This window comes from Enhydra lutris, unplaced genomic scaffold, assembly GCF_002288905.1.
Source record: "Enhydra lutris kenyoni isolate GAN:26980312 unplaced genomic scaffold, ASM228890v2 scaffoldscaffold3, whole genome shotgun sequence".
Classification (NCBI taxonomy): domain Eukaryota; kingdom Metazoa; phylum Chordata; class Mammalia; order Carnivora; family Mustelidae; genus Enhydra; species Enhydra lutris.
In genome coordinates, this window is record NW_019154087.1 from 13,469,034 (window position 1) to 13,484,422 (window position 15,389).

A 15,389-nucleotide genomic window follows, 5' to 3' on the forward strand; every position below is an offset into this window, starting at 1 on the left:
GCCCTCTTAGGGTAGCCTGCCCTTGGCCCTAGCAGGATTAATACTTTAAAATTAATAAAAGACTAATTAGTGTTAAGAAAAATTAACATCTTAAAGAAAACAATGATAATGGAATTTTTAAAAAGGCAGAAATAATGAGTAATGAATTCCAAAATATGATGGCAATCTTTGTCCACTATGTCTTGCAACATGTAAAACTTTGGGATCTAAGTAGCAAGAGATCCAAGTCTGTCTGCTTTTCCTTCTCGTGCTGGCACACACATGGCTAAAGCCTATGGCAGATCAATCTGTGATCAGGAGGAATAAGCTCTAAGTTTGCATATCCTCTAGGTACCAATCCACCACATCAGACTGGGTGGCCAGTAAAGTTCCCAATTAGTTGTTCTTAACCTCTCAAGAGTTCTTGACCTATGGCAGGCACAATTTCCCAGTATACTTAGACATAACTCCTGGAGGTAAGCCCCAGCCAATTTTTGCTAATTTTCAGAACACCAGTTAGTTTAGATTGTTTTGCATACAAAGCTCTCAGGTGCCTTAAATCTTTTTTCTTTGTTTTAATATGCCTTCTACTTCTTACATGGGACAAATGGCCTGCCATACTTTATATAACCAAACTAGAATCTGAGCTCCAAGTAGGTATTTTTAATTATTGCCCAAATTACTTAAAATTTTTTTCAACTTCTTTCTCACATTTGGTGTGTGAATTATTTCTCCTCCTAATTTGGAAAAAATATACCTATTGTCACAATTATTATAAGAAATAATAGGACAAAAAGATAACATATTTTTGAATTTGAGGAAATCATTAAAGAGAAGAAAAAAATCACTAACTATAAAATACAATGAGAAAAAGATGAATTTTAACTCCATTTAGATTCAATTTAACATTCCTTCCAGATTTGCTAGTTTATCTCTTAGTACTACCGATAGTTAGAAATAGTGTGGAAAAATAAATGTAATATCTGCTTTTTCTGGTCAAAGGGATAGTTTTTGTTCAGAAAGAAAACAGAAGCAAACTTAGTCCATAGCCCCACAACTGGTGACCAAATCAGACAGAAGTGAAATAATTGATTCAGCATTTTGCTGTACCATAGCAGCCGGAAGGCATGCGCATGCACTGTAAAAGGAATTCTGGGCTGCAGGGAGAGCACAACCTTGAGGCTCAAACTAATTTTTGTTGTGATTATATAGATCTTAATAGTAAGAAGAGGCTATTCAGCTTTGGGGCAGAATTTCAGATTTTAATCACTGTGCTGTTTTTCTCTGCAGAAATGTTATATTTACTATTTGGATGAGTCTCTTTCACTGATGAGTTTCTGATTTTTGGGGGGATGTGAATTGATTCAGAGACATCACAACCAGCATGTTATGGGCAGACAATATATTTTGGTCATTTAAAAAGCATTTACTGAGCTCCAACATCCAGAAGCACAGTGTATGTTACTATGAGGCAAATAAAATAGAATTTTAAGTCCTGTTTTTTGTTCTTCATGACCATATTAACATGTATTCTTGAAGTAATGTGCAAATGTTATAAAGCCACAAATCTAGAACTTGTAGCAATTTATTAATAAAGTGAAGATCTGAGAATAAAGTGATTGTCTTCATGTCAGGTGATGAGTCCTTCAGGAAGCTAGAAGTTGAGTCAAGCTTGGTTTTGAAGGATGCATTTGAGGTTAACAGTGAGGTAGGGTAGGAACAGACTGTAACAGCAAAATACACATGACACATTGATACTTCTTAATTCCTTCTTAAGTATTCCTTCTTAAGTATTGACATTTTATTATAAATGTAGATACTAAACAGACCAGTTATATAACTTCATATACCTTATTAAAATTATAAGCACTAAATCCATGTATTGTTTCCTCTTAGTCATCCAAATTTTTACAGAAAAAAATTGAATGTTGGTTCATAATTATATCCTGCACAATTAATTTTACAACTAGCAGCAGATTTTAAGTTAAAAGATCATTTATAAACACATAATTCTTAAAAATATTTAGATTTGGGGGAAGAAATGCTGAATGAAAATACGTTAGGAAATTGTGAATAGATCAGGAAAAATATCAACCAAAGTGGTGTGTCTTTAAGAAATTCTGGAGAAACACAATATAATGTCTTATTATAAGCTAATCAAACTTACCCATTTCATGTAGCATACCCATTTCATGTCAGGAATTCAACTTCTCTCTTTCAGTAATACTATGAACACTTATTCCCATGCACACAACATGTTGAAGCCACATCTCTATCGGGATGGAACGTAACAGTCTCTCCCTGACATATCTGATCATATATTTTCCTAAATCAAAGAAAAAAACTGACAAAAACTAAATGTGAATCTGTTTCATGGAATGTTTCGGTCCATAGACCAACTTTTAAAACAATAACTACCCATACTAATCCTGCTGTTAGTACTGCTACCTAAGTTAATAATTTTGTCTCTATTGGAAAATAAATTCGAGACTTTCTGAGTCACTGCATTTCTATCAAATATGCCGTTGTCACTGTTTCTTCACAAATAGGGCCTATTTTACCATTGTATGATAACAAAGAGTAACAGAATGAAAATGTTTCCACCAGTACAAAAACCAGGGTAGAAAAATGTGACTGGGCAATGCACAATGGCACTGTGTTTATGAAGGGAGAATGACTAATGCAAGTATGAATTTTTATTCTTTTTTCCCAAACCGTGTATTGAGTGAAGTTCCTATAGGCACTCTCTTCCTTCTAATAGGATTATGTATTGCTATTTCAACTTGCTCCTTCCTTTTAGAGAGATGGTATATAACCTTTCCCCAGTCCCTTTGTACTCATAACACCGCACGTTCAACCTCTCTGTGGCTATGACTCCCATTACTTCCGAGGACACTGGTGGGCTACAGCACAGAATGGCAAGCCCAGACTATGGTCTTGAGACCAGGAGTGGCAAAGGAATATTTTAACGAGGGCATTCACTGTAAGCTGAGCTTCCAGATTCAACTTCAACAATTTCTGACAGTTTTGACAATGAAGGAGTAGCTTGACATTTTCTTCTTGGGTGCATAAGTGCCATCTATCATCCCAGTTGTCTGGTGATTTCAAGAGCTACAAAGGAGAGGCTGAAGTGCTCTATGGAACACATCTCAGGGAAGAAAACTGAAGATCAAGTAGTGTCAAACAGAAATGGGATTCTTCCATAGAAGTCTGGAAAAGTAAGAGGAGATATGCCAAATAGGAATTGAGAAAGATGAACCTCACCAAAATAAATAACATTGGAATTTATAAAAATTCAAAGGATTGGAAGAAATTATTCAAGGGATTTCATCATCTGAGAGGAATTACAAAAAAATTATCTCTAATTTATGACTTTATTTATAAAAGTATTTGAATCATTTTTGAGATTGAAATTTTAAACCTGAAGGGTGGAATTTAAATCTATTTAGCTGCTCACTGTTCAAAACACCTATGTCCAAAAATGGATCCCATTTCTAACCACATATTGGTTATAGTAAATTTAACAAATTACCTCACCCCTTTGTATCCCAAAAGTAACATCTGCAGACCAGGGGTAATTATAGTGCTAGCTTGAATAATTACTTTGACATTATTTATGTAAAGTGCTTAGAAAATGCCTGCTCTGTAAGTGCCCTATATATGTTAGCTACTACTTTTATTATAAACCAAAGCATATTTTTCATAGTAAGCACAGTTTAAATAATTTATATGCATTCCATGTTTGCAAATCAGTGATTGGCAGAAGCTCATATAGTGTGTTTATTTGTTTCCACTTTGAGCTTTATGGTTATTTGAACAGGCTTTTAGATCTAAGCTTCTTAGGTACCTAGATGTTAAAACTCATAATTATATTGTTAGGAGTTAGTTGGACAATTAGGTAATCAGGGCCAGAGTCTCCTAACAAGAGAATATGGAGTCAGGACAGCTAAGATAAAACAGCACTGACAACCTGTTCTGCAGCTTAGACGGGAGCACACTAACATTCTGCTCTGCAGCCCTTGCAGAAATGGCTTCTGCAAAATGTCCCACTCAGGCCCCCCTCCCTCTCCAGGAGCTTTACACTCTTGCTCAATAAGTTTTGCTCTGCTGCCCACCACTCTTCCCCTGGTCTACCTCTTCATTCTTAGAAGCGGCATGACCAAGAACCACGGGCACTAAAAATCCTGTAACAATATGAAGTAAAATATATGAAATGTGGTTAAGAATAATTCCTCCAGTCCCTTTCTATCTATATGTCATTCAAAGTATTTTATGTCCTAGTTTGTTTTTTGGCATGTGATGCATTTTCCGGAATTTAAGAGGTATTAAAAGGAGACAAAATAGGTGCCAAGACCCAGGCATGCCATTCTTCCTTTATTTCAAAGATGAGGGAACAAGAGAGGGGAAATAGAAAGTCCCAACTAGCTCTCCATCATGAATTCCATTATCTCAAAACACGCACAAAACAAAATTAAAGTTTTCAAAAAATAAAACAAAAATGCCTGGAGGAACTCTCTTTGCTAAGAGAATACTGCTTTCCTAAGCATGGTTATTAACAAGGATGGCAATTATTAAGTTCTGCAAGAATAGAGGCTAAAACCTACCAGTCTCATATGGGAAAATAAGTTTAAGTACCATAAATAAAAGCCTATGACTTTTGCTAACAGAAATCATGCCTGAGTAAAAGATTTACTCCAGCATAGATGTAACAGTAGAGGATGTAGAAGATCCTTTGGGTGCCACTTGAGAAAGCAGCTGGACTCTATTCTGGTTTTCTCTGAAGTTTGCTTTCAGGCAAGCACCAGATGGATTGCACATTACATAAGATTTTGTCTGGAACATTTCCTGATGTCATTGTCCAGAGATTTTCTTATGAGCTTTTATGATAGCAATTTTGAATTGGAATTTCTGGTAGGAACAAAGAATTTTTATAATTTCTATATTGAAGCTGGCAGCCTGCCCCCCTTTTCTTTAAATTGTAATTACTCTTTCAATTACTTTATTTTGGGCATAGAACATAGATTATCTAATAGGTTGGCATTGTGTTTAGAATTTATAAAAGACACTAAAATAACAGCCTCGGTTACAACAGAGTATTTATTGCTTGGAGAGTGATAGAGTCAAACGACATTGATTTCTGGCATAATGTACTATGACCCTCATCCATCTGCTCAGGACCCGATGCAGAAATCAATATAATCTTTTCCTGGGGAAGCCGAAGGCATTCTCCGCATTTAGACATAGGGCTTCCAGATTGCTAATGTGATTAAAAAATAATCAAGACCTTCCAGAAGCTTAATTTCCCAACATACTCTAAAAAGTTCTCCCTGAGAAAGAGCTCTTTCTGATCAAATTTTGTTATTCAGTTTATTTCTTTCATTCTTTGTAATTCAATTATAGTACGGTTCCATTGATTATATCTCTTAAGACTCCCAGCTGAGTTCAGGTAAAAGTGCATTTGCAGACTTGTTTAAAATCTACCAATAGTACAATAGGACTTCTCTTAAAGTGTCAATAAATATTTATGGTAGAATATTTCAAGGTTGTTAAGAAATGGTCTTCAGCTTTGGGCAGCAGGGGGGAATTTGTATGCTTTAAGAAATTGTCTGAAACCTTAAAAGTTTTGCTATTATTTCAAATGTACCTAAAATTAATACTATTTTTTTCTTTGACTGAAAACAAAAACTGTTAATTTACTAATACATTAAAAATGTTTGAAAAAGTTTACTGTGCTAAAATGATCTCATGTTTGCAAAATTCTGAGAATTTGAAATGTAGCTTTTGCTTCAGCATTTAAAAAATCAAGACAAAAATTTTTCACATGATTCTGAAAGGACTGCATGTCCTCAATCAAAGAAACTTGAAGTTTCATTGAAAGTGGGAGGAAGTGGTGTTCTTTCCTTCATATGGTAAGGTCATAACAGATTTTATTTTCTTCTCTGACCTAAGTGGTTGTTAAGAACATGACTTTTGTAAATGTTGGTCATAGTAATTCCCTCAGCATCTTTCCTGTCTGTCCTTCAAGGCTTTTTCTGTCCTGGTGCAGCTTTCAGAGTTTGTATCAGTTTTTCTAGAAAAGTTATTATGCAAAAGTATATATACGAGGAAATAATATTGCTAAAGAGCTGAATTCTTTGCAAATAGATTCACAATGAACTTTGTAAAATATTTATTATAGAAAACTTTGAAGAAGATAAATTTTGATGTAATATTTTCTGTAAATAAATAGTCCCTGTCAAATAAGTGATAACCCAAGAAAAATGCAGAGTTGCCCACGATACATATACCTTATGTCATGAGTAGTTTGCCTATTTGAATTAGCACTTGTTCCACTTAGCATGCATTGACACTACTATAGTTCCTGACGTTAAAAAGGGTATAGTATACTTGGGGAAGATGCTAGTTACCTAGCATCAGTTATGCCAGTTATGGTAGATTCTCATTATTTGAGGTAGTTAACCTTAATAAAACCACTGTGAACACTGAATTAATGAATATTGAATCATGGTTCCTAGCAGAAATACAGAGTTAGGTTCCTGTAAGCCTCTGCTCACAAATTTTTTATTAACTTAACAATGCACTTGCAGGCAACAACATTATAATGTATGCCTTGAATGAGGCTTATTGAATGCATTTTGTCTGTAAGATACATCATAGTCTTATTGAACTTGTAAAACTAGACAGCACCTAAGCATTACACTTGGGGACCATTTTATTTGTTTTATTTTTTAAAGGATTTTATTTATTTATTTGACAGACAGAGATCACAAGTAGGCAGAGAGAGAGGGGGAAGCAAGCTTCCTGCTGAGCAGAGAGCCCGATGCGGGGCTCAATCCCAAGACCCTGAGATCATGACCTGAGCAGAAGGCAGAGGCTTTAACCCACTGAGCCACCCAGGTGCCCCTTCGGGACCATTTTAAATAGCAAAATCAACAACAAACCCCTCAAAATAAGAAAAAGCATGGCCCTAAAGGCAAAACAAAACAAAACAAAATTTGTTTATAATATGAGCACTGAAACAACTAGGTAGAGCATTGCTTTGTTTGACCTCAGCTAGGAATGCCTGCAGCTGGTGACTCAAAATTTTCATTGCTCTGTGCATGGTTATGAATGACCTAAAATCACTTTGAGTACTGATTTGGAGGTTACAAATACATTTTAGCAAGTAGGTGAATTCACAATTCACAAATACAGAATTTGCAAATAATGAGGATTAACTGTAATTGGGTAAATTCTAATAGTCTTTTCCCCCATCATGTATTTATGTTCAGCTTAGAATACTGTCTTAATAGTTGTGATCTGAGTGTTATAAACAAAAGTCTCCACTGCAGCGTTTTTATGACAGAATTGAAAAGCAGAGGTAACAGAGATCCTTATTTCACTACATTGTACTAAATGACTCTAAACGATTAAACTAGGCATGTTGTCCACTAAGCAGTTAGAGAAAAAGTACTTTCTTGCAGAAAATTCTCTTAATTCAACCATATTTTTAGATTACTACTCAAAGATTTTAGTTTTATGGGAAGGAATATACATTTGGATCAATGAAAAACTTAATGGACCATGAAAAGCCTGTTAAAACAAAATGAAAATTACCAGAACTATGTATCTTTTACCAGAAAAAGGACTAAATTGATCTGTATGAAGAATAAATAAGACAGAGCTTTTCCGGGCACCTGGGTGGCTCAGTGGGTTAAAGCCTCTGCCCTCGGCTCAGGTCATGGTCCCAGGGTCCTGGGATCGAGGCCCGCATCGGGCTCTCTGCTCAGCAGGAAGCCTGCTTCCTCCTCTCTCTCTGACTGCCTCTCTGCCTACTTGTGATCTCTCTCTCTGTCAAATAAATAAATAAAATCTTAAAAAAAAAAAAAAAGACAGAGCTTTTCCACAGTTAAGTTGATGTTACAAATCTAATCAAATTGACAGTAACTAAAAATTGTTTCCATCTGTTTAGTAGCTGATGATTAATCTGTTAATGGTATGAATTCACCTTCCAGTGGATAGGTAGTAGGGAGTTAAAAGATTACTTGTGAAAGGACCAACTGATGCTTACTACTAGCTTTGAGCAAGCCAAGAATTGAACAAGAATAGGATACATGTTAAATTTTTTTCAGAGCAAGCTTAAAACGCTAGTGAGTAACATCTGAATTCTTCTCAATGTTATTATAAATGTAAAAAGTTTTACTCAAGTAGGTTATTTATTAGACTAAAATTTTGCATATGATTTAAAAGATTTAAGGTGTTTTCTTTGGATCAGGCATTGGATGCTGCAGACATCACTAATTGTTACTAAGCCAATAATTGTTTATAAACAATCCTCTGTTTTATAGTTTGGGTTAAGAGTGGGGTTTTCTATCTAATTATAAATACTTGCTTAATGGATTTAGCTTGTATGGTATAAACTGATGATCCAATTTAAAAATTTTGAATGCAAAATTTAAAATGAAAATTAAAATAGAAACAACATATTTTATTTAATTAATTTACTTAAATTTTTAAAGATGTTACTTATTTATTTGATAGAGAGTGAGAGCACAAACAGGGGGAACAGCAGGCAGAGGGGGAAGGAGGAGCAGGCTCCCCACTGAGTAGGGAGCCTGATGCGGGGCTCCATTCCAGGACCCTGGGATCATGACCTGGGCTGAAGGTAGAGGCTGAACTGACTGAGCCACCCAGATGCCCCTAAACAACACATTTTAAAACAAATATATTTAGCTGTTGCTTTTAGATTTTTGTAGCAATTCTGAGTTACAAGACCAGTTTCATGGATCTTGCAAATTCCAGTTCAATAGTTAAAAGATTTTGATTTTCCATAGTAATGAATAATTTAAATATAATTTAGACATGTCCTATATATAGTTAATATGTATAAAAGGCTCATCTAAGCTATAGTGTTAGAAACAAACAATTTTAATTTTAAAATGCTATAACAGCAAAACGTATGTAACATGTGTGACAAAAAATAAACTATCAAAAATATATGGCTATAATCTTTTGAGGAAAAGAAAAAAAAATCAAATTAGACAGAGTCTTTCAATTTCACTGAGATAGGATTGGCAACAGTAGTCTGTGCTGAACACCAGCTCTCCTCTGAGTCTAATTCTGGTGAGATCAGCTATCACAAATAACCTGTCTCAGAATCTCCTCCCTCTCACCTGCTACAAGTCAGAGCATTTGTCTTATTATTTTCTAACTGATATCACCATCCCTGATTGAAGAACTTAGATCTAAAGACCACAGAACTACTTTCAAAGTCCTGATAATGCTAAAGTCATGATCAACAGAATGCTCATTAGTTTCAATTTATGACAATCTCACTAAAACTCTGTATCATCCTCTGTAGAACCCTAGGACTTTATGAATCAGTACTTTGCACTTAACCTCTCACCAGTGTGCCTCACTGAACTAACTAGGGGAGTCGAAGATAAAACTTTCCAAATAATCCCTAACTCATCCTCATAGTTTGATCAAATTGAACACTTACAAAGACTCTTAGATAAGCAGAATATAGATGTAAGGACATAAACAAAAATGAAGGTTGTGAGATTTCTAGTTCTCCTCTAACATATGAAGAACTAGGCAATCATTACTCTTCTCCTTATAGCAAGAAAAACGAGGCATACTGAAAACAAACGACTTTTCTTGGGCTTATCAGAGAGCTGATCTTTGAGCAAATGACCACCCCAGACTCTGGAGAGGCAGTCACACAAAGAAGAATATAGCTTCTGAGGTTTGTTTCCCTGGAGCAGAAGCCTATAATCTTTGTAGGAAAAGTTGAATGGTTATTTCAATGAATTGCTGAGGCTGAGGGTGAGCTAGCTTAAGAGTGAGAAACTCCTGGGAGCTACAGTCAGAGGTGGGTCCACACTTACTTGGGCTTTCACTCCAGGAACCCTACCAGTTTCTCGCAGTGAGGATCTGAGAAAAATTTGCTTCTGGCCTTGGCTGGGGGAGGAGAACAATAGCCACCTTGAAACTTGCTCATACTTTTCTCTCTACAAAATGTAATCAAGGGGAATGAACTTGGCCAGGGGGCCATTCTGAAAACTTATCACAACGTGGGGAAGGTAATTTTATTCCAGGTTCAACTTTCTTGTCTTATTGTAGGAAAAAAAAAAAAAAGAAGAAAGAAAACAAAAACAACAAAAAAGAGTCAAAATGAAACAAAACAAAAATAAAAGTTAAGAGGGAAGAGGGCTTCTAAGAAATGGATTGGGAACACTGCAGCCAGGGGAAAGCATAAGAGGCAAGGGGAAAACAAATTATGCCATTGCAGGAGGAACAGAAATACTTGTGAAGACCACACTCTCAAGATACTAGCTCGCCAAAAGACTGAGCCTTAATCAGAATATTATAGGATGCTCCCTCTTCCCCATGCCACATCATCACACCCCAAAGCCTCTAATATACTAAATGGATTACAGGCTGTTTCTGAAAAGCAATTTAAGGAGAAACTTACAAATCCAAGCCAGAAGTGAAAAACAAGAACACTTAAAGAATTTGGAGTTTTTGGTACCTATAATTAAAACAAACCTTAACTATAGCCTAGCTTCTAGCCATATTACATAAATTCTTACATTAAAGGCCCATTGACCTGATTACTTATTACCTGATACAACAAGTAGGCTTTCATGAAAAAATCCAAGATATGGTAAAAAAAAAAAAAAAAAAAAACAAGGAAAAATACATTTTGAGGGCACAAAGCAAGCTTCAGAAATATACTCAGGTATGACACAGGTGTTCAGATTGTCAGACAAGAAATTTTAAAAAGCTGTGATTAATATGTAAAGAACTCTAATGGAAAAATCAGGTAATGTGCAAGACCAGATGGGTAATGTCAGCAGAAAAATGGAAACTATAAGAAAGAACCAAAAAGAAATGCTAGAATTAAAAAAACATTATAATGTAAATGAATGCTTTTGACACGTTTATCAGTAGATTCCACACAGCTGGGGAAACAGTAAACTTGAAAATAGCTCAATAGAAACTTAACCAAACTGAAACACAAAGAGAAAAAAATAATAATAAAACAAGCTGAACAGCATACACAAAAATTGTGGAACAATGTCAGAAGTTGGAGTATACACATAATCGAAATACCAGGAGAAAAAAGAGAACAAAGCAGAAGAAATATTTGAAGGAATAATGGCTGAGAACTTCCCAAAATTGATGAAAGTTATAAGCACACAGATCCAAGAAGCTCAGAGAACACCAAACAAGATAGATAGGAAATAAATGATATTTATACCAAAACCCTGTTCTATCAGTTTTCTCAAGATAGGGTACATTGTTTTCTCTTGGTACAAATATTTTTCTAAGTGAATATGATTCTGATGTCTCTTCTTGAAATGTGACTTTCAAATACTTTGCTTGCTTTATGGTGGCAGTCATAACTATTTTGTTGGTTCTGAAAGAATGGGTTATCTCAACAAATAGGCATGTGCATCACAGCACTCTGTCCCCCACCATTAGAGCAGGACCTATTCCTGATTGCTAGTTTTCTCCCAAAGTTTACTCAAAAGGTGCTTAACTTTTATGAGTCTTTACATCTAAGATCCAACTTACTTTTAAGATCTATTTGGAGAAATATAGGTTTAATTACCATAGACTCAGCTGCCTTATCTTATCTCTGAACAGGAAACTTAGCAATAAAAAGGAATTAAGATGTTCTGCAGTCAAGTCTCATTTATCAGTATAACTTATCTCTGACTCACTTACTTTAAAAAACTACATTCTATGGCTAATAATGCACAAAGTATGGCCATAACTTACTTTTCAAAATGAGGACATCATAAATCATATTTTGGAGGACATCATATATCATATTCTGGAAGATATTTCTACTGGGCTATCTGCTCTCCTTCCATTACCACTCAAATGGGATAATTATAAGAGACTTTAAGAAAAATATTTAGAACATCATTAAATGCTTTGTGGATCTTTCTACTGTTATACAACATTTTAGTAAGAGAATATATAGCAAGTGCCCCTATGGAATATGCCTGGTGTATGTGAATTTCACATTTTTATATTGTTATGTGGCGAAAAGCCATGTTTCTCATAAACAGGAGTTCATAATTAGTTTTTACTAAAGTATGAATTCTCAAAAAATGGAACCCTGGGTATTTAGGGAATATCACTTTTACTGAGTAATTTTTCAGAATTTTATTTTCAAATGAATTATGATAGCTATTTTTAGTAGGTTTTATAACTTCAAATTATTCAGGCAATACAGGTAAAACTCTGTTATGTTGGAAATTAGCTACTTTTTAAAAATATTAAGATTTTTATTTGTAAAAAGAATTAATTTCTGAGGTTTTCTCTGACAGTTACTTGTAGTAATTTGTAGGGAACTCTTCCATTTTTCCCTGAAGCTCCAGACTTCACCAGAAAACACAATGTCATAGGTATTTCATAATTGGTCTTTAGAATCAAGTTTCAGCCTTGGCAGGGACTATGGAAGCAACCTTATTCAACATCCTCACTCCCTCAGTTAATTGATGAAGAATTGAGGTTCATATTCAGAAAGTGGCTTGCCTAAATTAAGTAAGGTTCTGAGATTCTTCGCTAATTAAAATCATTAATTTAAAGTAGAATTTATTTTTGAGTTGTTAGAAATAGTCAAAGGAAAAATGTCAGAGTCTTTGATAGCCAAGAAAACTCACTTTGAGATACAATATAGGACAATAAGCTATGGTATTATAGATTTCTTTTTAAAAAGATGATAATGGGAGATATCTAAAAATATTCATTCAAGATATAGATTAAAACTAGGGTATAGATTCTATTCTATTGATGGGAACATGACAGAAGAACCAATACTTCACCCTAAAGGGCTCCAAATTCTCTCAGTGATGCTACTTAGGTTTGATCATTTTTTACTCCCTGTTAATATGCTTTCTATATTTTACTGATATGTTCTTAGAATAATATAATCTTATAGCTCTCAGGAACTATTCAGAGATCCATTTAGAACACTCATTTATTTTAGAAGTTAAAATAAATGAAAAACTTATGTTAAGAGTGATGTCACATTAGGGAATATGAAGGGTTTTGTTAATCTCATGTGTACGTGCTATACGTTTTTCAACTGAACATGGAACGTATATTTTCTTTTTTATATAGTTTTCATCTTATTAGGTATTTTCAATTCCTAAATAATTTCAATACCTAAATAACTTTAAGAAAAATTGACTACCTCTAAAGATCTTGTGGAATAAATCCTGAATGAAACATTTAAGTGGCAAAAGGAGCTCGCAGAGATTCAGGTCACAATTTTAGAAGTTAGAGTTAAGATTAACTTTGCCTATGCTAACATATTCTAAAGGCAAATATAAATGAAAGCATTTTTAAAATAGTCTAGCATCAGTGGACTTATCTGAATGCAAGGCCTCCTTGGGCTTTAATAGTGGTTCTGCATCTAGAATTTGGGGAACTCAGTAGTGGGCTCCTTTAGAATCTGTCATTTTGAATTTCCTACCTGATAGGTCATTTTATATATGTTGCAATAAATTAGCTACAAAATGTGGTAAACAAAACATTAGCAGCGGTTTCCTACACTTGTCTCAGTTATATATTTAAAATACCCTATTCTAATGATCAAAAAAGAGACTGCTTTAAGATAAAAGAGCATTTCATCAAACATGTACATAATTAATTCCTCTACTAATGCAGTAAAACAAACAAGCAAAACCCTTCTGGTTCCTTCCTCTGTCTCTTCAAAATAATTTGGTCTATTGGATTTCCATACATTTATTTTTTTCTAAAATTCTTTGTGGAATGCCTTCCTGAGTGATTTCTGCCTAGTTTTATATATTAGAAAGAGTTCCACACAGGTGTGTTTGAAGAGATTGTACTTTTGTTGTAGCTTTTAGCAAGTAGGGTGAATGAAAATTACAGGAGCCATGTCATTCTGTGATAATCCTTTTCTTTTAAAAAATTTGTTCTCCTAGCATTTGGAGATTATTGTTAGCCAGTAGAGAATACTCTTCTTACCTGGAAAATACTCCAAATCTCAATTTAAGAAATACATTTTTCTTTCATAAAAATGAATTCAATATGGAGAACAATTCACTGATCTTTCCAACAGGAAGTACACAATGTGGCATCTCTGACCAAAGAGGCAAGCTGACGATTACTGTGGTTATTGCTGTAGCTATTTTAGGAGTAGCCCCGGTTAACTCCTATGAAAGCTTTGGTACTGACTAAATGGCAATACAAGTGTTTGAGATAACACTGAACTCAAAAGGGACTGCCAGTTGCATGAAGAAAATAAATTGGCTTTCCGTGTTGGTGTGTAACAACTGGGTTGCTTCTGGATCCAAAGAACAAAGTTCTTGCCACAAACTGGCTTAAAACAATAAGGAAATCGTGAAAGTTTAAAGGTTGTTTGGGCCTCAGGTTTGTTAGGTTCTGTAGCTCCATTGCATCGTTATGGATTCAGATTCTTCCATCTCTCTAGTCTACATTGTACCACAATGATTTCTTTCCCTGTGCCTATAATATGGCTACTATAATGAAGAGAACTGCTTACTTTCTTGTGTACATGTTTCCTCTTCTGTATGCACAGAATATTTTTTTTCCCTGTGTTCTAACTTAGCATAAATCATTTGCCTATTGCTGGGGGAAAACCTTACAATAATCAATCTAAGTTCCTTAACCAATTACTGGCAAGGGAAATGGGTAACATGACGGGCTTTACTAATTAGAGATCATTCCTAGATCTGGTGTCAATTCCCCAAGCTATATGATTTTATCCATGAAAGAAGGCTGGGATGTATATTGGAGACAAGTATGATAGATTCATTTTTTCCTATATAGCAGCCTCCTCTTAGATATTAACATAGAATACTTTATGAAAAGCTATTTAGGGAAATAAGAATATGAATAGACATGAAAGTAACAGAGATCTAAACTCTATTTTCAACAAGGATATCATCTTGCACACAAACCCCCATTTCCCTAATGGAGGATAAACAATAATAAGGATTAAATATGTCATTAAATTCTAGTTTAGAATGTTTTTTTCTCAGTCTAAATGAGTGCCTTTGGGGCAATTTATTCAATGAATTTAAAGTTTAACTCCTGTCACATCTGCCTTTCCAGCCTCCTGGGGTCCTGACTCCTCTTCCTCCTCTTCTGAATAGTATGCCAGTAGAGGGGGAACTGATATTTTCGCAAGTTGTTGGCAGGGGTCCCATGTTCACACAAAGCCATTTCTGCAGCTTGGTTATGGCTCATTACTACTAGGCTCTGGGTTAGACTGTTCCCACTGCCTCAGACTGGAGACATTGCAGCCAGCGCCACACTCAGTCTGCTCTGAGACAGAGACAGTTATCTCAAGTCAATGGCTCCAGAAAGGTGAGCCATTGCTGTTTGTTGAACAGGCACCATTCAGGCTCTTAATGACTTAC